We start from the raw sequence: 19,497 nt of genomic DNA, 5'->3' as shown, positions 1-19,497 counted from the left end.
GAGGAGCTGAGCATTTTGCACATCCTTCTCATGCAGAATAAGTCATAATAAAGAGCCAGCGAAGCGTAACATCCCCCGAAAGCAATAATGCATGCAGTGGAATGTCTGGCGAGGAAAACAACAGACGTTTGACTTAATCTGTCTGAACCCAGAGTTTTAGACCAGAGCTTTTGAGAAGACACAAACATATTCAATATTTCAAACTGATTGGTTGCGTGCACGAGCACAAGACGACTTGACAACAAAGATCAATGCGCTTAATAAATGAATAAGCCTGCAAATTACAACAGAAAGCTTTATGGAAATGAGATTATGGATCTTTCGGATCTGAGACGAGTTGTTTTGATTAGTGATGTGGCCTTTCTTGTGGCCTTAATGAAGGATTCGTGTAGACGTTAGCTTTTGCTGACAGTTGTTTAATTTATTAAAGCATAATTCTGGGATATATTAGAGGATTGTGCTTAAAGCTTTATGATCCGGTTTTACGGAAAATCTACTCTGACGCTGTCAACAGGGAGCCGGTGGCAAACAGCGCCACTCTTTCGCTCTGCTTCTGTCTGTTGGGTTTAATTTGGCATGAAGATCATACCAGTTCCTTTTGTAAAATCATGCAAGTGTCTGATTGTGAGACTTGATTTAGGTGGATTAATGCAGTGGTGTCGGTGCTAAAGATGAGCTGTGAAGGTTACTCCAGAGAGCTGGATCTCAGAGTGTGTGTTTGCATTTTTCTTGCTCTATTAATGGTGTTTTAATTAGAGCATGATCGCGTTCCTCAAGCGGAGGAAAAAACATCCTGATGCACAGATAAAACCCTCAAGGCCCGCGTCTGTGACTTATTCAGTGTCATTGCGAAGGGGTAGACTATGCCTGACAAGAGAAAAGAGACAGACTTGACAGAGATGAATAAACATAACATGCTGATTTAATGCAAAATGAGAGGTCTCGAAAACAAGAGTCGAGGAGTACAACAAGACAAAAAACAAAAAACTTGTTTGATCCTGACATGCTTTCACAAAACTATTGACTGTATATAAAATCAGTATATGACCACACTTATATAGCATTATACAAACTCTCTCATTCCAGATTTCTTCTTAAAATTCAGGCCTCATTTCTAGTAAATATTGAGTTTAGCACTAATATAAGGTTGTATTAAAGTATTGAATAGTACATTTTCAATTTATATCAATCTAATTGGATATAGTAAACAAATATCTGCCATATGTCATGTTTGTAGTTATATTTTCCTCATAATTAAATGGGTTTCTGACCATAAGAAACGTGAAACATTTTGTAAAAAAGTGTTTGCTGACTGTAACCTGAAGAACTAAAAAAAAAATATATATATATATATTCTTACTACTTGATTGTTATAAATATTAAGTATTTAATATTCGATTCTATTTTAAATTAAGTTTAAAATGTTTCAATAAATACATGAAAAATAAATCAAGAATAATGAAATATACAGTTAACTATTCATTCAAGTAGTCTAAGTATTTATTATCCAATTATTTTTCAAGTGAAATTTATATTATGTTCAAGTGGCAATAAAAAGGAAGAAGCATGAAATATTCTGTGACAAAATTAATTTTATTCACATATAACCATTTTGTTTAATGCAGAATTGACTCAATATCAATTAATATTGCAAGAGTTTATATGGTTTTGAATTCCCATTGTAATTAGAAAGTTTCTGACTGTAAAAAAATAAAATAAATAAAAAACCTACAGCAATAAGTATTTAGTAGAACATTTGTGTTCATATTTATAAACTAAAAGTTATGCATAAAAAGTAAGAACCTGGAACATTTTGTACAAAACAATATTTTTTATAGGCTATATTAAAAGTAATACTCAGGCTAAAAAAAAAAAAAAAGAAAGAATCAAAGTAGCCTAAACTGCTTTGCTGGTTTTAAAGGTTTTGTGTGCTTGGCCAGGCTAGATGAGCATCTAAAACCATTAAGCTAACCGCGGTTTAAGCTGGTTTTATCTGGTTTAAGCTGTTGTAAGCTTTTTTTCTCCTCCCCAGGGGAATTTATAGAGTACAAGAGATTTTCGTTTCAAAGTCGATTTTGTTTCAGTGCCATAGCTGATAGCTATTTTAATAAAGTTTATAACTGAGTTTATTTAAAAATAATTTTCCGTATAAATCGAAATCAAAATGTATAAATTCGGGATGGCACGTTTCATTATAAATGCATTCTAAAACATCAAACGGCTTTTTATTTGAATGAAGTCCGCCGTTAGGTGCGCGCAATTTTTTTTTTTTTTTTTCCCAGGACTAGGCTGAGACGCGCGAGCTGCTTCAAACAGTCACTCACAGCCCGAGACTCCAGCACGCGACGCTCCGCCAGGCACTGCGCATCCTCTCTCTCTGTTTCACATCGCTTCAGTCGTAAGGGAGGGAGAGAGGCGTCTGAGGAGGAATCGAAGGTGAGGTTTGGACCACAGCCGGCGAGGTGGAGGAGATCGCGCGCCTCGTACACATTTGAAGGATGCGCTGCCGCGCGCAACGGCGCGTCCTGTAGAGATACAGCGAGCTTGCGGGATTGAAGCGTCAGGGTTTCTTTCTCTATCCATGTTTGGCTTTGTGCAAGAAAACCTGTCACTATCTGACACTCCGTGAGCACACAGCATCACTTTACGGACGGAAGAAGAGGAAGGCAGGAGTGGGCTGTTTCTCTTCTCGCAAACATCCAGAGTAAGTCAGTCTGATTCTGCTGAACATGCTGCTTATCAATGCAATTACATCTGCTCTGAGAGTTTCGTGTGTCCCACCTGAAGCGAGTCGCACAGTGATACACTGTTAAAACACAGCGAGTGTCGATTTATATCATACTGCATCTCTGTATTGATATAAATGGCACTAGGGTTGCGCAGCTGGTACTAAAACGATCAGAAATGGTGGCATGCCTGCACTATGAACATGCATAGATGTTCACCCAGATGTTTGGATAGTCACCTGGGTTTCCACAGTCATGACAAATCTGAGAAAAATAAGATAAAAATAAAGTAATAAATAATTTGGGATTTTCACACATCCAGAAGACTTTGAACTTAAAACAAAATTTTAAAAAGTCATACATTTGTATTTTCTTTTTTAAAGAATATACACTATGAGATATTGTGAGAGCAATTTCTACAATATTATCAAGCAATTTGTGGAAATCATTAGTCAAAAGCTGTTTGGAAACCTTGAATAAGTTCACAAATGTGTTTGCATGCTCCTAGGTTGTGTTAGAAAACTTTTTAGCAGTGTTACTGAACTTGTGTTATTGAACTTTGTTGTGTTACTCTACTCTCGATGCTCTTATAATTGTCAGATGACTGATTTTATTGACCTCATTAGTGATTTGTTCACTCTTGGGAGGAATAGATGAGCTGTGATTGTTTTTAACAGTGGTTTAATTTAACAGTAACAGTGAAACTCTGTCAAGGCAATTCATTTTGGAAGCAGAGCGAGTTTATTTTCAAACAAGGGAAACGAAAAAGATTTTTGTTAGAATTATTGTCCATCAAGAAGCATGTTGGTTGTCACAGATCAGTCAATGAAATGATAGTGTAATTCTGAACATTTCTACTGTTTTCTTTCAGCCTTACAATATGTTTTCTTTCTTCGATGTTATCCTTCGGACTGAAAATATGTCATGGAAATGTCCCATGAGCAAGCTCTGGAAAGTTTTCACACTGAACTTTATTTTGATATAAGCTTTCAGTATTTGCTCTTATGTCTCGCATTCAAAATGAAGACTTTTCTGTCTGTTATACTGTTTTTGTATTGTTGGATTTTTTTTTTTTTTTTTTTATCTTGGTTCACAAGCTTGTTAACTGGCTGTTAACTCTTTCTTTGACAGTTTTCCAGTCTGTCAGTACACTGAAAAATAGTTGTAAAATGTCAGGTAATTTAAAATATCCTCTAAATTATTATTATTATTATTATTATTATTATTATTAGTTTGTGCAAGTCAAATAACTGAACCAACTTGACTAGTACAATTTATTGGTCAAATCGGGTACTCCAGCCATAACTGCGGTAAGAACAATGTCACATCTTATAAAGAACAAATCTCTTTGATTCCCAGTTTGAGATTTCAAATGGCATATCATAACAATGAGATAAAATCAGTCCATTGTTTTTCTCTTTACACTATGATGCAGTTTAGAATTTGCATGGAAACTCGATTCTTAAGTGTCATACACTGGATAACATTTTAAACAGCAGGTGTTAGCCAAATCTACAGTACTGTGTATTAACATTTACACGCACTGCGTTCACGTAACGCTGATAGTTTTTACAAGACACAATTACTTTCTTAAAGTAAATTACATGTTTTCGATCGCGATGGCCTCCAGCAGTCATCCGATTTCCCTGGAACATATTAAGATCCATAAAGATGTGTCTCCTTTGTACATTCATTTATCTTTTGTTTCGCAGTTAAATTAGTGTGTAACACTTTAATGAGGTTGTTTTAGCTTTGCGAGTAAATATGAAATCGGAGCACCCTGCTGTTTTGTGGGTAGCAAGTTGATTAGATTCTCCTTTGCGCACACAGTAGGAACGTAAAAAGGCTTCTTGCGTTCATTGGGTACTTTGATTATAGTACCCACAGAATTCACATCAGGGCCAGCCAAATACCAGACACTAAAGATCTGAGGGGGAAAACAGTGTCTGCGTACATTTTTAGAGTCTGGTTGTTATTATATTAGAGATGTTATGTTTGCATACTCTTAATACTGCCACTCTTTGCATTAGAAGATATTAATATCCGTTTCTGTCTCCATTTATTGTCTCTTTCATCTTCTAAGCGTTGCAGCAGGGTGCAATTAATGAAATTCAGTGGCACTGCTGTGCTTTTATTTGTGTTTTGTCCACCAAGTTTTATTAGAGGATATGAATGAACAGTGAAAATGTGAGTAAATTCTTAAAAGACTTAGGTAATTAAGTCGTGGCAAATGGACTCTGATTAAATTCATGTTGTTTTCACTAATAATTTCATTTGTAAACAGTGAAAGCTTGTTATTGTAGTGTTTCTGCAGGGGATTTTTAACTTAAAATACTTTGAGGCAAGTTTATGTAGAAGGGTAACTTAGTTTAAGATAAGTAAAAGGCAGACCTGTCTGTGCAGTCATTTGTTTCAGTTAATTTCAATATTTTAAATTATAAGAAAAAATTGAATGGAGTGGCATGGTGTTATAACCCCCACCCCCGGTGTGGCCACGGCTCCTGTGCATGACCCGTTTGAGTAGTTACTTAGCAACACCTCAGACACTCTCCAACTGGGTCAGACCTTCATTCAGGAGACTTAACACCGCAGACACACACTTGCTCACATTACCTGCTCATGTGGAGTCTTCAAAGAGGCTTTTACAGAAACTTCATGTCAGGGATTCTGTTGTTTCTCACATCTCCATGTCTTGTTTTCCATGCCAGTACTTTAAAGCAAATGGAAGTCACTCTTTTCTGAGAAGACAAAAGTAACTCGCAGTGCAAATCATTGAAGATGCATAATGGCACAGACCCTGATATGAGCAAGGAAAATAAGAATCAAATGGAAATGCATTACCTCTCTGAAAAAATGTTGTTTTGAAGAAGCTGCATTTTTACTTGGATCAATATTTCTATCTTTCCCTAAATGCAATATTTTACACTTCTTAAAGCTTTGCTTATCTTTGAAACTAGCTTAAATTGGATAAATCTCCCAAACAAAAAAATAAATGTCCAAGGCATATTTCATCTCAAAAAGAGGAGAAAAATGTGTATATATATATATATATATATATATATATATATATATATATATGTTTGGTTTTTTTGTTTGGTTTTTTACATTTACATTTACATTTAGTCATTTAGCAGACGCTTTTATCCAAAGCGACTTACAATTGGGGAATACATAGAGCGATTAATCTTGAAGAGGCAATCAGACATACGAAGTGCTTGCAACACCAAGTCTCAGGCATTGTTCAAATAAATACAAACTACCAAAGGAAGGAATAAGTAAAGATTATTATTATTTTTTTTGATCAATGTAATGCATCTGAATGAAAAAAAAATCCTACTGAAACGAGTTATTCAGTATTAATTACTTGTTTATGTATTAAACCTTTTCATGAAATAAACAGCACACTCACAATCATGGCATTGTTCTGAATATCAGACTGTGATTACAGTACCGCTGCACTCTTGCTTGTGTGATATTGCTTAATTTAAATGTGTCTGCACTATAAATGATTTAGCATTTATGAAGTGTCATAAGTAAAATGGAGAAATAAAGAGTTTGAGCAGTTTTTTATCTGAACGTTCTCAAAGCAGATGCAGCTAATGCCCATTACTAATTGCGCTGTAGTGTTAACACCCACATTCATCCTACTTCTGTGTATTTCAGCCAAACACATAACAGCCACACAATTTGGTAACAAACAGGCGTAGATGATTGCATGTTCTGCATAATAATAAGCTGAAGAAAAACTGTTTACTTATGCACTGGATGACTTCAAATAAAAACATGAGTTTTAACTGTGAAATATCTGTAAATAGATTCAATGGAGTACTTTTGCCATCATTAGTATGTGTTCTGCTGAGAAAAGAAAAAAAAAAAAAGACTTTCCCTCTGGTATGTGCTGTAATAAGGAATACAGTTCTTGCACTTGCCTAAGTTCACTCTCTATTTGACACAGAAGCACACGCATACAAAACACACTGGACGCATACTACTGTATTTGACTGTACTAAGGCAGTATATGCTTTTTGAGCTATTAAACGTGAGGTCAGATATGCCCATCTCCTCTGGGTTCAGAGCTGCTACTGAATACCATGCACTTTGATGTAAATTACTCTAAAATGGTATTCAAATAATTTTAGCCTGTATCTCTGAGAGGGCTTATAGAGAGGCTGCATAGCTAGATTAGTATGAGAAAATGTGTCTTTCTGGCCTTGACTCTGTCTTGGTAAGTTGAGTGGTGCATATGTGTTCATTAAAATGTAGTGGGGACAGTGTTGAAGCTATTTGGAAGTGTGTCTATGTGTTGGCAAGATGTTCTGGTTGTGATGATGTTACATGAAAATTTAGTAGCTCATGAATATTAAAGGAATAGTCCACCCAAAAATAAAAATTTGCTGAAAATGTTCTCACCCTCAGGCCATCTAAGATGAGTTGATGAGTTTTTTTTTTTTTTCATCAAAACAGATTTGGAGAAATTCAGAATTACATCACTTGTTCACCAATGCATCCTCTGCAGTGAATGGGTGCCGTCAGAATGAGAGTCCAAACAGCTGATAAAAATGTCACAATAATCCACAAGTAATCCATCAGTCTATCAATGTCTTGTAAAACAAAAAGTTGTGTGTTGTAAGATTCCATCAAGATGTTTTTAACTTCAATCGTTTCTACCTAAAATACTAGTCCTCTATTCATAATATTGTTTTCTGTAGTGAAAAGAAAAAAAGTAATCTTGCTCAAATCAGGACAGAAATATGCCCAGATCAAGCATCCTTTACAAGTGGAAACAGCTCAAAACAATTCTAAACAGAATATAGCCTATCGGTGGATTTTGATGTGAGAGGACAAGAAGGGACAGACTTTTTAAGCGAAGAAAGTGTTGTAATAGATTATGGTCGGTTTAAAGTTAAACGCCTTAAAGAAGTTGGCTCTTAAAAAGGTTCACTTCATAGAATGTACATTTATGGACTGGAGTCGTGTCGATTACTTGTGGGTTATTGTAGTGGATGTATTTATCAGCTGTTTGGTGTCTCATTCTGACGGCACCCATTCATTGCACATGATCCATTGATGAGCAAATGATTTAATGCTAAATTGCTCCAAATCTGTTTCGATGAAGAAACAAACATTCCTACATTTTGGATGGCTTGAGGGTGAGTAAATTTCTCATTTCCAAATGTTCTATTTTGGGTGAACTATCCCTTTAATTTGCCTGTACTTAAATATTTTATTATGCTAATTTACAGTTTAAATAAATAAATAAACGATCTATGCGAAATTAGATGAGGCCTGTGATAAAGAACAAATCTGAATTGTAAACTGAAAGAGACAATTGATAATATCATGACTGCTAAATGTACAAAACCATTGTCAGATATTCAAGTGCTCCAACTGAATTTATTTTGAGATTTGTAAATTATTGTATATGTCAGCTTGAGGATAGCAAGATGATTCATTGGTTGTTTGGGAACACAAGAGATTCTGCATCTAAGCCGTCTTAATATAATGTTTTTGTTTTAATAAACTGAAACTGTCAGTGGATGCACAGTAAATCATGAGTGGGGATTAAAACGACAGATTCAAGTGCCGGATCACCTCTCATTTTAATATCCACTAAACAAAATGAAAACTCCTGTTCATCAATTGGACACGCTTCTGTATTAGAAACATCCCTGCCGTGAGCTATTAAAAAAAAAAAAAAAAAAGTGGTGGAGACCAAATCAGCCATGACAAAGAGTAGTGGAGACATGTCCCTACCCTGAATGACGCCTGTGGTGATAGGCTTTACTGTTTTCTATATTTAAAAATGTCATTTTGAACATATCCCTACAGACAAAGTCTATTAAAGTACGTTTATTAATGTAATATCAGTTCACTGTATATGCCTTAAAGTTCACACAGCAGTTTAATTTAGATTTGAATTTTCATCACAGTTTGACATTGTCTGATGTCTCAATCTACATTTTGATTTTTAATCCAATCTTACAGTATATAAAACATAATGGTTTTGTACCAAAATATAATAGAATACAACTTATGTGTAGTCACATGGGTCAGAGTCAGAGCTTGCTTTGTCAAAGGCACTTCCACTTTGGCACAAAGTTGATGCTAAATAAAAAAAATAAATAAAAAAAGTAACATACCAGTGTTACAATGCCAAATATCATAAAAGTTGTTACCCGGCAGTTTTCCAGTGCTCACATGAGTATGTGGGTGAGTGCTTTGTGAATAGTACTTGTACCTTGTGGTGATGTGGCTGTGCATGTGTCAAATGGTCAATGTTGTATTACAAAATGTAATAAAAGTTTGTGAGGCTGGTCTTTGTATATTGTAAACAGATGGGATAACATATCTTACATTGGGTGTTATCTGATAAACCTGTCACTCTCTACACTGTTGTGAGTTACCCCAAGTCCATTTTAATAGGTTTAGGGGGAAAGGAAGGATAGATAAATAAATAAATACATAAAACATTATAGTGCCAGGTTGCTTCTAGCATGGCTAACATGGCTTTGACTAAGTGAAATTAAATTCCTAAAATTAATTATTTTTGAAATATATTATAATAAAACATTATAATGTGTTGATTGTTGAAATACACTATGTCATGCATAATATTTTTTAGAATTGATCTTTTATTAATAAATTATTATTATTAATTTATATTTTATAATTAAATAATATAGAAATGCTGTATTTACTTGCATTTTAAATGTTTCTAATGAAGTCTCTTACGCTCACAAGAGCTGCATTTATGTGCTCGAAAAATATAGTAAAAACAAATATTGTGAAAATGTTTTACAATTTAAAATAACGTTTTTTTTTTGTTTTTTTTTCTATTGTAATCCATTTGAAAATGCAATTTACTCCAGTCTTCAGTGTCACATGACTTATTTCCTTTATTTTACCAGGATAGTCCCATTGAGATATAAAACCTCTTCTTCCAGGGAGTCCTTCAGAATCATCCATAATACTGATTCGCTGCTCAAGTGCACTTGTGCTGCTTAATATTTATGCAGAAACCATTATATACTGGGTTAGTGATGTATCAAGATTTGTTTCGAGATTCCAAACTGTTCATTTTATAATATTAGTTTATATTAGTAGTTTTAATAGTATACTAATGTATTATGACAGTGTATTGTGTCATATACTGTTATAAAATTACTCAGACAGTGACATAAGTTTTTGGTCATACCGCCCACCCAACCTAAAGGTTATTGACATCAACCAGCGGTCCAGAGATCAGGGCTAATTGAAAGTGACAGATGCACTGTGAGGCTTGAGGAAACTGTGTCAACATGCAGAGGGAAAACCAGCAGCGTTTTCCTGAGATAAGATAATAGGACCTGGAGGGCTTTCCACTGACTGAGATATGCGACTAATAAAATGAAAATGGACAAGAATGTCTGCAGGATTTCTCGCAGCAGGAGCCTTAAGTAAAGATCTTAAAAGTAATGTTCCGGGCAGTTGCTTATGCTGTTGTTTATAATCCCCGCATTAGATGTATATTCTGATTCATGAAATCATTTAATAGCTGCTAATGCATTTAAGAAATCATCTAGGTGAAATGTCATATAAAATGTATTCTTAGTTTCACAGTGCTGGTAATATATTTAAATATATTGCGAGATGTGAAAGAACTGAAGAGTCTTATGGCTATGAGAGAGTCTGCAAATTGAGTAGATTAAGTCTGTCTGTGTTGCAGTAGGTTTAGTCGGTCTATGCCTGGTTAGTAGACTCGATTTTATTTGTCTAGACACACTACATTGTAGTATTTTTGAGCGTACTCCTAGATGCAAATAAAGTCATCTTTTAGCAGATGTATGCAATTAAAATGCACAGTCTTTCTCTTGCTGGGAAATGGAACAACAATACTGATGACTCATCTTGGACGTATTGAAATGCTTGGCCAATAGAACATTCCGTAGAATGATTTATTAGCGTTATACATTCAACCCGCCACTGACCTGATGCTTCAACAGTCAGCAGACAGTAGCTCAGAGATACAAACTCCCGAACAAATAATTAGACAGCTTGTCATTCAGACACATCAACTCTTTCCTGATGATGACCACAGGCCTCTTAATCAGAGCGGTCACTCTCAGTTCTTGACATAAATATGTATGACCTGATTTCAAAAGTTCATTTCCCTATCTGATTCTTGTAGGTCTGCATGCCTTGGTGAATGCATCTATAATAGATCTCTGAATCTTTATTTTTCATCACAAAAGAGACAGCACAAAAAGGCTTGTTAAATTATGTTTGCCTGCCTATTTTGTGTGTTTTTTTTTATTGTCTTCACTGACTAAATCTTCGTTTTTGGATTATGGTTTGGCTTAATAACCTTCATGTGCTGTGCGCCTGCTTTTGAAGACATTTTGACATTGTCAAGATAACTGTAAGTGTGTCTATTCTTGTATAGTAGCTTTTCAGTTCTTTTGGTTCTTTCTGTCTTGCTTGCTCATTTTGAAGATGCTTATTATATGAAAAAAATGGAGATGAACTTAGATTTAGAATTCTCTGAATCAAGTCCTTGATTGAAAATCAGACATTTTAGAATAATAATTATTTTTTTTTCTGAGACCAGACATGCCTATATATGTGGTAATCATGAGTGGAGTATAGATGGGAAAGGGGAAGATGTGTACAGTATATTGTTTGCGGCTGGTGGCTGGTTCAATTTCAGTGTATGCTGTGCTTTTAATTGGTAGGTTACTAGACTTGATAGTTTTTTGTTGTAGATAGCTGTGGAAACAGTGATTCTCAACCTTGTTCGTGGACCAGATTGAGAAACATTAATCTAACACTCTACACAGGTGTTATGTTCATTTATTGGTTGAGTTCTTGACACTCGACTAAGGTAGAGTAAGGTAGAGTGGGGGAAAATGCCCACCTTAAGGATTATGTAATTTTTTTTTGGTAAAACAAAAGTTAAATGTGTCCGAAAAAATTGATCATAGTTTTAGTGACAATGGCATAAATTACAAACCAAGTATAAAAAATGTCTGGAGTTTTCAAGTTTTTAGGTTTTTAACAAAAATCTAATTTGTACCAAAGGAGGCGTTTTACCCCATTGACTATGTTTCAGAAAAAAAAATATGTCATTCTGAGAATATAATTATATTTTTCTTAAATGACACATACAGGCACTACTGTTCCCATATCATATATAACTGTGATGTTTTACAAAACAACAAGCTTTAAAACGTTTTAAAACTTATGTTTTTTACTGTTGAAAATTAGATCATTTACAGTGAAATCTGTTTTGTCTCTGGTACATCACCAGTGTAAGCGTCATGGTGAAAACTTCTACATCACTTTTGCCAACGTAGTCCATATTTAAAATAAAAATGTATCTTGATTTTATCTTGTGGCTACTTTGCGAAAAATTGTAGGGGGGCGTTTTCCCCCACTCCAGCTTAAACCACAAGACTGCTTGTGAAAGTAAAAATTCTTACATTTCATATAAAGCATCTATAAGATCTTCTTCAAGTGATTTAACAAATATTACTGAAATATGAAGATAGTCAACAGATGTAATTAAGTGCTCTGAACCACAAGGAAGCTTCCAGTGCTCCCTGAGAGCACATTTTATATGATTATTTTAGAGTAAGGCTTTAAAGTATAGAACAAAGAGGATTTTTGACGTGCCTTGAAAGTAGGCTAACTTTTAAACAAACATCTGATCTGCAAACTCTAAGTATAAGAGGCACTTTAAGGTATAAACTAACCTCTCTAACCATTCACATGGGAAACTGCATTGAAAAGTCACTCCATCTTCTGTCACAAGCAGTTATTTCCAGGCAGAAGATGCCACGGAGGGGAGGTGAACCTGGTCGCTTGCCCAGAAGTGCAGTTCACTTTCTGACCTAATGATATTTGGCTCAGACTGGTACATCTACAGTATCAGAGTCTCATGGCTTCAGCATATGTTGGCTTATTGTATGGAAAATCTCAAAGAGGATTCTGTTTTGTGTTTGTTGATTCATGTTTGTTTTCTTATCGGATAAAAAATGATCCAACTCAGTTTTGTATGCACACTTTTAGAATTGATGTGCATCTTGGCATTTCCATTCATCATTTTTCTTTGTGATATCCCAAAATGTGCATAAAAAGGTGGATGGAAACACCTAATGTAACATTTGTATCAAAATATGCAATGCCTTAACAGTACATTTTTGTTCAAATCAAGGTGAATGCTGTTCGCATCACATTTTATAATCTGATGTGATTTGAGTGAAACAGCATATTTAATGAGAAAAATGTAGGGCAGGCCTTAATTGTATTTGTCAAGAACTGATTGGATTGTGAAAAATGGCATACCAGAATGAAGGCAGTGGTTTGAGGGGAGGGATTAAACTGAGGGATTCAGAATCATTTAAACAGGAGGTCAAAGTTTATCTGATTGACAGTTACCCCTGCTTGTAGATGACACAATTACACCATTATGCCTGCAAAGAAAAGCTGTTTCTCCATTTATGCTGTGAAAACAGTGAAGTCCAGTGTTTGTGGACCAAAATTGAGAAGCACTAATTTAACACACTTGCATATGTATTAGTGACTCCTCAAAGTGCATGATTTTATTGCTTCTGCTTTTTTACTGCCCAAAAAATTGGATGTCACTTTGCCAAAGGTTAGAAATACAAAAAGGGCTGTTTCTCTATTTATGGCATTTTAAAAGTAACCTACCTAGGCTCATTGGAAATACATGCTTCTACCCACATTTCTGCAAAACTAAAAAAAAACGTACCTTTATGAACAAATGCCATTGCCAGTTGAAATGAACACTAGATGCAGTTTATTCTGCAACTTTTATTCCTTTTCACATAAATTATGAGTTACAGGGCCAGAGTTTCGATAAAGAAAGCCTAATTTTTACAGAATTCCTTGCACAGTATTATGTTATGACCTCAAAACAATTTTATCATGTTGTAAGATTTGAAAAATGATACTTATGAGGTACGTAATATCAGTGTTGCAGAAATGTTGTCATTCCAATGAGCCTGGGTTGGAAGTAAGTGTACAGTAGACAGTAGATTTCTTTTTTTCTAATACTGAGTGGTCAGTCTCATGAAAATAGGTGACTGACTCTAAAAATGTTTCCATGAATCAAAGTTGTGAACTTCATGGTTGCATACTTTGGGTTGAATGGGAACACTAAGCTTTCTGAAAGTATTGAAAGTTTTCGTATCCAAAAGGATATTCGGTATAGACAACCTTTTTTGGAGTAACATATACAGAAGGTAAAAAGGGTCAAGTTTACACTCCCACCATTAACTGCAATGCAGAAAATTCTCAATACTCAGCCCTGTACTGCATTTGAGCAAATGTGTCTCACCCGACATGATTGATTCACCCAATTTTCCCCTTTCCATGGTGGCATTCAGGTTACCATGTTCCCATTACGCATATCATTCACAAATAGCCTCAGGCAGTCGCCTGTGCAGGGTTACAACGCCAGGAAGAACACGTACAAAAGATATTCACAAGATACTTCAGATTTAATTGTATCTCTTTTCAGTGGAGCAATGTCATGAAGGGCAGGAAGATTGGGATAGATCCCAAACAAGACACTCAATCACACCTCGGAAAAAGGTGGATAAAAGCTCACTGATGTATCGAGACTCCATCCGTTTTGACTGGATCGAGTCAGTTTTGCACTGCAATTCACGGCACGATGGGAAAAATGAATACTCTCAGTTTGATTTCAAATTATTTGCCGCTTGGCGGCACCTTAAAGCAACTCCGGGTAATAACGCAGAGGTTTAGCTATTTGACAGTTGGCCCAAGTAATTTGGTTTGCATAAAATATTAAAAGCACATTTGGAAAATGCGATGTGAACGTGTCTCCCTTGTTTTGAATTTAAAGTGAAACTCTACAACCTCAACAGATGCAGACCTAATTGAAGCCCTTTGTTTACGGAGGCCTCCAAGTGTAATCAGTTTGAATTATTCTTAACTGGTCATACTGGGAGATGTCAGCATGGGGTCCGTTACCGTGCGGAGGCAGTTATCTGTTCCATGGTAAACAGTTCAGCTTTACACCACAGCCCTGCTTTAAAGGGAAGCACAAAAAGCTTTGTGTGAACACCTGGAATGGGAGCAAATTTTGGATCCCAGATAAATCTGAGATTAGGTGTAGATTTAGGAGAGTGAGCTGACGAGAAGTGTCTGGAGGGCGGAGAGATAAGAGAGCTTAGAGACACTTTCAATGAGAGACTAAAGAGATCGCTATCATAGGAAAGAATGTAGCACTGCTGGATTGTAAACTCTAGCGGTAGGCCTACTGTTTTTCTTCAGCAATACAGGTTTTGTTTTGATGGGACGTTTTGAGGTGAGACAGGAAACAATTGGAGAGGAGAATAGGACTGGGAAAGGTCCACAAATCAAGACACAAACGTTGCGTCATTGTGGCATATATTGGTTTGTTGGAAAGGTTATGGCTCCAAATGTAATGTAACCAGTAGCTCAATGTGACATACTGTACTGTTGTGGAATTTAAAAATTCTTTCAACATGTTTGGAAAACTCACAGGTCGCTAGATGGATAGGTGTATTTGTATTTAAGGTGCATTTTGTATACATTTATGCATTTGGTAGATACTTTTATCCAAAGCTACTTAAATTTATTCACGTTATACATTTTATCAGTTCTTGCTTTTCCTGAAAATCAAACCTTGGCATTGATAGTGCCATTATGTACTGTTTTACATATGTTTTATATAATTGACTGACAAAGGAGGAATACAATACAGTTGAATACAGGAATACAGTGGTTAATCCAAAAGAGACCATAACATCTTATGTCAATTGTTGAAATCATGAATAGTTTTAAAAATTACTTCATGAGTAATTGTTTCATGCATGAGGCCCACCAACTATTCTATCGTCCTGATAAATTCGTTCAGACCAAATTGAATATGAAAACAGCATATTTGCATTTTTTCCAACATTTCACACTGATTGAGGAAAAAAAAAATGTGTGAAACTTTTTTAATGATGCTACGTAAATCTATGCTAAAATAGCCAAATAAGTTAATTTTAATTATACGTATTATTATATTAATTATGTGAATCCTTATTTAAAATAAACAAATAATTCAAATGTATACAGCTTTTCCCTCAACCTCTTTTGAGTACCTGAAAGTACCTGTGATCTGTCTGTTTTATAAATCTGCAAGCAGTAATTTATAAGATTTTAACTGATAAGATTTTAAGTAGTTTTAAATGTTTGTAGTATTATATGTAGGTAGTATTATAGCTGTTTATTACTGTTGTATATACTGTATATGATGAATATTCCAATAATGATAAATTATCACATTAATAAATGGGATTTGTTAGTAAAAAACAGTGGAAAGCATGCCTTTTAATAAAATGTAAAAAAAAAGTTATAGTTTTATTTTTTGACTACAGTGGCTAATTAGTTGAAATGGTGCTTCTTCTGATTAAAAATAAATAAATAAATAAATAAAAAACAATATAGTGCTTTATTGTGTATTGCTGTACACCCAAAGCGCTTTGCAATCATGTGGGGTCTCCTCAACCACCACCAGTGTGCAGCATCCACTTGGATGATGCGATGGCAGCCACAGTGGGCTCACCACACACCAGCTACAGGTGGAGAGGAGAGAGAGTCATAGAGCCAATCAAGTGGATGCAACAAATATCATCACTGCTGAAAAATGGACTGTATAAAATACATAATGTTTAGCTATATTGACCAGCCCTTGTTAGCACACAGTCTAATCTTAGTCCTGCAATGTAATTTTGTCCCATTCATCTGTGATTCTCGGCTCCCTCCAAACACGATTGCTCACTTCATCTCTTGGCGTAAGTGCGGTTTTTGGGTGGAGATGCCGTTGCTGTGCTGTCACATGAAATGCGACGCCAGCGATGATAATGGTGCCTGTGGACCCTCTGGCTGTGAAAGGGCTCCTCCACTTTCTCTCGCTCTGTCCTGATTTCATGTGACAGAGAAGCGACCTTATCTGGACAGGCTGTGTTAAAGAGTCTCTCGCTTTGATGTGTTATTTTTGAACGGTCTAACAAGCGCGTGGCAGGTGCGGATCTGAAAGCTGGAGGGACAGTAATGAGAGGCTCTCCGGTGCAGGAGGAAGTCAAATAGCAGGCTGTGAGGTGGGGCAGGGCTGGATCTCTGTCAGCGAGATGTAAGGCAAGACAAAGACACTGATGTTGGGAAAGTGAATATTTATGCCTGCTGTTTCAGACTTCGCATCAAGTCAACGTGAAACACGTGCAACCCATTTTACTTTCATACTGTGACATTTTTCAGTGAGATGTAGGGGGACTTGAAGTTATCCATCACAAATTGATTGGATCAGTGTTATTTTAGTATTGTTTCTGTACTAACATTATTTATGTTATGAATTCGCTTTGAGTTTTTATATGTTTAGTTTTCATTGTAATTTTAGTTTATGTTTTAGTAATTTTGATATGCTTGCACATTTTTTCTACAATTTTTGCACAATTTATTTTTACTTTTTTAATTTTAATTTTAGTTTTAATTTATTTTCAGATTGTAATTTAAGTGCTTCAAATTTATATTCAAAACTAAACTATAAAGCTTGCCTTAAATTATTTTATTTTATTTTGTTTTATTTTAACAATTCAGTTAACAGTTGTACTTTTAGTTAATGATAATAACGCTGGATTGGATCATGAAAAGTGGTTGTAGCATAGCAGAATGGGTCCATTTTTATTTCAGACTGACTTTAATAATTTCACAATATTAAGTAGAGTTTGACAATTCTACTATCATAGTTATTGGTAACACTTTGCAGTAAAGTTCAGTTTGTTAACAATAGATAATGCATTAGATGTCAAGAACAAACAATGAAGACCCTACAGTATTAATTTATCTAGCTTAATGGTAATTTCTACATATGCTAACACTTTCATGAAATTTTAAGTTGTATAAATTAACTTTAGTTCATGTATTATGAACAAACATGAATTAAAATTGAACAATAGTGTAAGTGCTGTACAAAGTAGTTGATTTTTACTTCATGACACCTAACCAAAGTTAACAAACAAAGTGGTAGTTATGCATGGGCCTGTCGAATGCGGAGAAAATGTTTTAACATCTCAACATCGAACAAAAGCTCTTTTTTCCTTTCAAGAAGAAAGATTTGAAGATATTTTTGGAATTAAAGATGACAGCTTTCACCATGATGGCGTGAAGGCTTTGCAATCTCTTGATAATTCAGTAGGTCTCACGAGGAATTGACTGATTGAAGGAGCTGTTTCTTCAAAGCTCTGAACAGACGCTCACAACAGCATGCATTGGGCTAATAGCTCTATTTGTGGGTAAATAGCAGTTTTGTCAAAACCAGTATAGGAATAAAAAAGTACATAAATTTCCCCCTGAGATATGGAACAATGAAAACATATTTTCTCAGGCTGTGTTACACACACTTGTGTCCCAGAAAACAGGCCTTACATTGGGATTCTAGTTAATCCTGTCACATGCATTTGGACGAATAGTTGGAACATTTGTGTTGTTTGATGCAAATAGGTTCAAACTGACAAAAATCGTTATTGTAATACTTTTTGACCTCTCACACTATTTCTGGAACTTAATTTATTTATTGGCATGTACTAAGTCTTTGAAATATAATTTTAATGAATTAAAATTGCTACATTTACATTTTCTCAAAATAAAGTTTAAGACATTGCTGGTTAGAAAACACTCACAGATGGTTTCTAGCTGGTCCAAACTAGTATGATGAACAATTAGACCATCTTGGTCCAGTAACAACCAGCTACTGTACCATGTTCCACAAATAAGCTTGGCTACCTTAAGATCTGTTTTTTTTGTTGTTGTTGTTTTTTTCACGCAGGTTTCAGGACCCAGTTAGAAACCATATACCTTGTTTTACAACAGCAGCATGTTCTATCTCCTGGTCTTAGTTAAACTTTAAAGCAGAAGTTCACATGTGACCTTTAGAAGGTTCTTGAAAAGTTTTTAGCATTTTTAGAACTTTTCTAGAACTTATGCGCTATAATATTGAATTGATTAATAATTGGATTGAGATCAAGCAAGATTTTCTTTGTTCAACGTCATGAAGGGCCATGCCAGTCTAAGCTGGTCTTGGTGAAGGATAATGCTGAAGTGTCAGTTTTTTACCATCTTACAACAGTTCCCTGTAGTCGGCACCAGCCATCCGTTCTTCGGTTTTAACAAGAAGAGCAGTCTCAGCTGAAGCACAAAATGCCCTACAAAATGTTCAGTCCAGATATGTAATAGATCAAGCCTGTCTGGGAAGTAATTTTGCTTATCTAGTCTGTTTGGGGATTTTCATGGCCGTTCGATCATGCCAGTGAGCTCTGAGTTGCATTAGCTGAAACAGAGCAATTCCAGCCTTACGGACGTGACATTTGCAGTGAAAATGTGAAATGTAACTTCTCAGAGAAAGTACTAATTACCAGTATATCGAACCACTTGTGAGTAGAATCCTAAACCCCTGCAGACAAAGTCTAGCCATCAAGAAAATATCAATGTCAACTTTTTTTTTGTAAATAGGGAAATGTGCTACAGGCGTGACAAAATGTACATGACTTTTTGAGAGGCCATGCACTTGGTAGGAACTCTGCAAATTGTACAGTTCAAAAATAGAAATATCATCAGAATGTAGAAGAGTTAGAGTTTAATATATTTAATTTAGTTCATTGACATTTTCACATGAACCAGGATAAAACTGTTATAGGTATGACAGTTCTGAAAGCATCCTATCCTGAAATGTAAAACT

At 35.3% G+C, this 19,497-nt stretch overlaps 1 protein-coding gene across 3 annotated transcripts in view; it reads left to right on the top strand.

Annotated features, from left to right (window-relative positions):
* Positions 1 to 2,291: 2,291 nt before the first annotated feature.
* Positions 2,292 to 19,497, top strand: part of cntn5 (contactin 5) — a 382,381-nt gene continuing 365,175 nt past the window's right edge. For all 3 annotated transcript variants that reach the window (XM_058751508.1, XM_058751507.1, XM_058751506.1), the window contains exon 1: positions 2,292 to 2,704. The gene's annotated coding sequence lies outside the window, so the exon portion shown is untranslated. The remainder of the gene's footprint in view (positions 2,705 to 19,497) is intronic.

This window comes from Onychostoma macrolepis, chromosome 18 (assembly GCF_012432095.1).
Source record: "Onychostoma macrolepis isolate SWU-2019 chromosome 18, ASM1243209v1, whole genome shotgun sequence".
NCBI lineage: Eukaryota > Metazoa > Chordata > Actinopteri > Cypriniformes > Cyprinidae > Onychostoma > Onychostoma macrolepis.
Note: the sequence above shows the minus strand (reverse complement) of the source record. Positions and strands in the feature narration are given on the sequence as shown.